The sequence below is a fragment of the Meles meles genome, chromosome 11, assembly GCF_922984935.1.
Source record: "Meles meles chromosome 11, mMelMel3.1 paternal haplotype, whole genome shotgun sequence".
NCBI lineage: Eukaryota > Metazoa > Chordata > Mammalia > Carnivora > Mustelidae > Meles > Meles meles.
This window is the reverse complement of record NC_060076.1, coordinates 84,271,632-84,277,733: the sequence shown is the minus strand read 5'-3', so window position 1 is coordinate 84,277,733 and position 6,102 is coordinate 84,271,632. Positions and strand designations below refer to the sequence as shown.

General features: G+C 36.6%; 1 pseudogene; it reads right to left on the bottom strand.

Annotated features, from left to right (window-relative positions):
• Nucleotides 1–5,682: 5,682 nt before the first annotated feature.
• On the bottom strand, nucleotides 5,683–5,852 carry LOC123953625 (annotated as a pseudogene).
• Between the last annotated feature and the right edge of the window lie 250 nt (nucleotides 5,853–6,102).

Genomic DNA, 6,102 nt, shown 5'->3' with positions numbered 1-6,102 from the left:
GGTTAAGCGTCTGCTCAGGTCGTGATCTTGGGGTCCTGGGATTGAGCCCTATGTCCTTGGGCTCTCTGCTCTGTGAGGGTCTAACCCTCCCCAGCTTCTGGTTCTCTCTCTCTCTCTCTCATTCTCTCTCAAATAAATAAATAAAATCTAAAAATTTTTTAAAAGGCTTTAATGTCTAAAATATGAAAATATAAAATGCAAATGAACCTCTGGGTTAGATTCCGATAAGCATATACCTCTTAAGAAAAACATCTGAATGCAAAAACCAAATAAAAATTATATTTGATTGGTAGATCCTTTAATATACTTTTATATGGGGGTGCCGGGGCTGGATGTATTAAATGTGTTCAAGTATAAAAACACAAAGAACATGTGGTATCAGAAGCAATATGAGATGTGATACTTACTTTACTTTGCGTTTTAAGAAGAGTGTCAAAACATTTGGGGCTTCGCTTATTTTTAAACTTAGGTGTTTTAACAGTGACACATTTGTAAAGCTCTAAATATTAGTTCCTAAAGGTTATTCTTTTTATATTCTCTAACAGCATACATTATTTGACTCAATGACAGTTATTTCAATTAGAAGAACTTCAGTTAAATACTGTTTTAGCAGAGTATCTCTGGAGACTGACACTATGGCACTACTTCTCAAAAGGCTTGGCATGTTGCTTTCAAAACAGATGAACAAAACCACCCACATAAAATAATAATAATAATAATAATATAAATGGGTCTAGTACAATTAATTGATTGTGGTTTTACACCTCCTACTCTTTTCCTTTGACAGGTAAATGGTTGAAGACAGAAGACTTATTATAGATTTTATATCCAGCCCATGAGGATTTTGACTGATTCCACTGAGCAGGCTCAGGTCAGCTAAGTCCTTCCCTTCAAAGCATCATGGGTGTCTCCGAGCATCATTGCAAGCTTGTCCTGGCAGTAAGCCAGGCTTCAAAAGCCTTTCACTGCAGTCACTGACTCACTAATGGGCAACTGCAGGCTTTCTGATTTTTCTTTCGTTTCATGTGTTCATTTGACATAAATTTAATTAAACCAAATCTGGTGTTAAAGCAAGACGAGATAAAAGTGATATGTCTCAAATTAAAGAACTGTGAAAGATACAGGAAACAGAACTATGCTTTTTTTTTTTTAAATCTGTTTCTGTAAAATATCATCAATTTCCGTAAGCTCACTACTTAAAGTCAGCCAAAAAAAAAAAAAAAAGAGAGAGAGACCGGTATGCATTATTAAGAATAATGTGTATCCAAGGTTAGATGAAGGTCTTGGCCCCATATTCTCTGTAGTCAAACCTTTCATAGAATTCTTATGTTTTTTTTCATTGTCACACTTCAGGTAGTCACCTCTTCACAGGATATAAGATAAGTCTGCCCTTCTTCTGGCTACATAGCTATAGTTGTTAGACAGCTCAAAAGCATACAACAGCAGAAACATGAAAAGATCACATATTAAATATAAAAAAAATCATCATTTTTCAAAGGTCTCTTTTGGTTTTTTACTTAAGGCTAAAGAGGAGCTTGAGAGAGTGAAAAAGATCATGTTGCTTAAAAAGCTCCATTTAATTGCTTTGAATGTTGCTTTAGGAAACATCCGAGTTCCTCCTTTTAAAAATCGCTTTTTCCTCATTAAAAGAAATCTCACACGAGAGATACAGTATGTGAACTAAAAGCAGTTTTGCAATCTTTCTCAAGAATGCTCAGATTGATCCTTTTCTTTCCTGCAGCTGAAATCCTGCCACATCCTAGGACCACATCATAAGTCGCTGGAGGTAATATGATTACTCTGAGCAAATACAACACAAACTAGCAAGTGATTGCAGTGTCCTGTGGATAAGAATCAGAAAAAAACCCAAAAGAATCGAGCTGGCAAATTGCGTGAGAGAAGGCAGCTTTCCTTGCAGCCGGAAACCGTGTGTGGCATGCACATCCTGAGCGGTTCTCGCATCCCAACTTTTGATAGCCAACCTCTTTAATTACAAACAGAACTCAAATGCCTCTTCTGTACTCTCCGGCCTTGATTACTTTCTGTAGATTCCACTATGATTGACACGCAGGGCTTAGGATCATCAAATCCCTCTGCGACATCTTTCATTAAAGAGATGAAAAAATTAAAGGCTCGCAAGCTGATGTGACCAGCCCAGGGTCACACAGCCAGTTGTTAGCACAGCTGAGACAAAATTCACATATTCTGACTCCCAGATCAATGTTTTCTTTTTGCTTTTTTTTTTCCAGCACCTCAAATACTTCATTACTACAGATATTTTAGATTCCTTAAAATAAACTCTTCTTTGTATTCCCAGGTGTGTGTCCTGTCTCTGACTAAAGAGAAAATATTCCAGCGGTATAGGTGGAATTAAATCTGTTCGAGATTCTCAAGAACCTCATATATTATTCCTTCCTTAGTACTCAGTAGACGGTATCCATTGGTCAATCCTTTGGTTTCAGGAGTTATTAATGGGACCACTTTTCGACAATGACTTATATGGTGTAGGCATTATCCATGGAATCCACTGAAATTTTTAATATAACCACAGAACAGGGCCTACCTTTCACGAGCAACCAAGCAGAGCGAAGGCCCTCAATACAAGGGGACATTTATTTTATCCTTAAGAGACTCCCCTGTAAATTTTACTCTGAATCCAAACGGCTATTGAAATAGAAAAGACCAGTACTGTTACAGCCCCCCTTAGACAGAAGTTTAAAAAAAAAACAACTCCTGACTCTTTTTAGGCATGGATCTGAGTTTACTTACAGCGTTATTACACACTTTCTAGATGTATATTATTTGTCTATCTATCTATCCACATTTCTAACATAGGCTCTATAGTTTTATTTATTTTTTATTTTTTTTAAGATTTTATTTGAGAGAGAGAGAGGGCAAACATGAACGGGGGTGCGGAGAGGGGCAGAGGGAAACAGAAAAACAGACCCCCCACTGAGCAGAGAGCCAGATGCACCTCGGCTGGATCCCAGGACCCCGGGATCATGACCTGAGCTGAAGGCAGATGCTTTACTGACTGAGCCACCCAGGTGCCCCTGGACTTTAAAATGCTTGATGAGACTTTGTCAAGGTCCACAATGATAGCATGTGTCAATACGGTTTTATCAGTGTTTGTTCAATGTATTGAGTTCATTTATTCAATGAATCATCATTAAAAGAGTACTACATGCGGGCACCTGGGTGGCTCAGTTAGTTAAACAACTGCCTTCAGCTCAGGTCATGATCCTGGAGTTCCAGGATGGAGTCCTGCATTGGTCTCCCTGCTCAGCAGGGAGTCTGTTTCTCCCTCTGACCTTCCCCCTTTCATGCACGCGCTCTCTCTCCAATAAATAAATAAATAAATAAATAAATAAATAAATAAATAAAATCTTAAAAAAAAAAAGATTACTATAAGCAATTCGCTGCATATATATAATGGTGAGCCAGACACTGAGCACTTAGTAGTCATTCTACCTAACAGAGAGGTCATACTTTTCTTAGGCATGTATCATAATATCTGAATAATTTTACAATGTTAAACTTGACATATTTTTTCTAACATTTGTAATTTTTCAATTCTGGAGTTTTTTAAGTATTTTGTTTTCATAAATGATGAATTTCTGGTGACAGACCACCAAGACTGAAGTTCTAATAAGTTGCTATATGATTCAACTGTGCCAGGGGATGGAGTTGAAGGATCAGAATTGAGACTGTCTATAATTGAGAATGTTTGTAAATATCACCACTCAGAATATCTAACAACCAATTTTTTAAAAGCACAAATAAATGTCACAATCACCAGTGTTAACCATAAGTTGCAGAAATAAAGTATCTTTGTCATCTAATAATACAATGACTATACAATAGTCCTCAAAAAAAAAATCTACCTTTCTTCATTTGTTGCAGGCCTGTATAATCAAATATTTTAAAGAATGTGCAAGACCGCTGTATTTGTGTCCGAAATGACTTTACACAATATAAAAGCTGGGTATCTTTTCAAATATTTAGTAAGTGGCTATTGGGGAATATAATATCTAAATTTGATATATTTCTTAGGAACAAAAATCAAAACCTCAGGCGTTCTTAGTACAAGGTTTAGAAAAACAGGCAAAATGTAACTTTGTTCAGGTGACAAATGCACGTATGCTTGTCACAGCACAAGATCTTTGCAAAGCAGAACCAGTCCCAACGTGCAAGAAATTCCAAGTGTGCCCTTATGAAGAATTTTTCCAAGACTCTGAACAATAAGAAAAGACTTCTGGCAAATTAGTGTCAAAGATTTGTTTGGGTAAGTATGAAAAACTAACGTTCACCTTAACAGCATTAAGACACAAGCGGTTTATAAAAACCAACAGATGGAAAAATAGAGTTCAGAACAACAAATAAGAATTTAAACAATGATCTGTAGAAATAGATATTTAATCTCATTACATGGCATTTCACTTCTAGTATTTAGCATTTGGTTTAATGACTTAGCCACCATACATGAAAAGTGTAGGCAGATCCTTGACAGAGTCTGTGCCCTTCCTTTTCAGAATTTAAATGATACCTAAGGTTTGGTGGCTGGTATCCTGAACCTCCTCAGAGTGAAATTATGGTGCAGAATAACCTGGTACCACACATGAATTAACAACTACTTTTTTTTAAGCAAGCAGTATTTGGTAACGTCTGGTTGAATGGTGCTCTCTATAAATTTATGCCCATCCCTGCCACCCATCTTCCTTGGTATCATGTTAGAGCCAGCCTTTCACACAGAATTCTGTCTGGGTCACATGGCATGATTCCTCCTCCTCACCTTCCTCCTTCTTTTCTTTAAGAACACCACAGTCACAATGAGAACAGTTCCTGCCTGTCATATTGCTAATCAAATATATTTCATTTGGTTTATATCCTTTCTTCTGATTGACAAAGAGCCTTGGCATGGAATGTCTTGGTCACAAATGTTATTGATCTGATACTAAAGAAGAAAACCTTGGTGAAAACAGGAAAACAGTATTAAGGACTGAATGCTGGAGAGCAGGAGTTGGCAAACTCTTCTGGTAAAACCCAGACAATTGATGGCTTCGGTGTTATAGGCCATAGTCCTGGTCTAATCCCTCAGTTCTGCCATTACAGTACTGATGCAGCCCTGTATAAAATTTTGATATTTTGTTTATCATGAATATTTGGTATTAACTTTGAGTTGTAAAATATTACATTAGAATATTATTTATCTTTATTACTGAGTTTCTGGGCACCCTCTTAAATTCTGTGCCCAAGGTCAGTGCCTCACTTGACTTAACCTACTGCGCGATGAAGCTAAAAAGCAGCCACAGACAATACATAAAGAAATCAGCATGGCTGTAGTTCAAGAAAATTTCATTTATCAACAATGCAGTTTGAACTTTATATAATTTTCGCACATCATGGAATAGCGTTTCTTTTGGTTTTCCACCATTTAATATCATAAAAATCTGATTTAGCTTGTGGTTTGTATAAAAATAGGCAGCTGGCTGAATTTGGACCTTAGGTCTGAGTTTGTGAACTCCTCCTTTAGAAATTCAGGTATGTTTCTTTTTTAGGAGACACACACTGCAAAAGTCACACAGATATGAAGAAGGCTATGAAACAAGAATGGTTTTCCAAGGAAAATGAAATTATGGGTAACTGTTTCCTCTATAATGTGCTTATGTTGCTTTCATGGTTCAAACTACTGAAAATATGAATGGATAGCTTGTTTTCATAATTTTAATAACGTTTTCCCTTTTGAATTGCATCAGAATGTCACAACTGTGTGAGTGAGTTCACTTTTCAATTAGCAATAATTGCGCCTCGGATAAACCTCATTGGCTACGATACTGCCACTGTGCAAAGCTCACTTTTGATTGACTTGTAATGAAAAGTTAGTCTTAATGTGAAATTTCAAACCAACCACTGCTTAGCCTTAGGTAAAGTTGCTTATGATTTATGGACAAGAGTGGGCACACCACAGGCACTCAGCTGTTACTTCATTATTGTTAGATGCTAATTTATGAACACATATTTGTATATGTATAGACAGTACACACATCTAATGTTTAAACATTCAAATCCTTGGATTTAAAAACAAAAAATTATAATTACCCC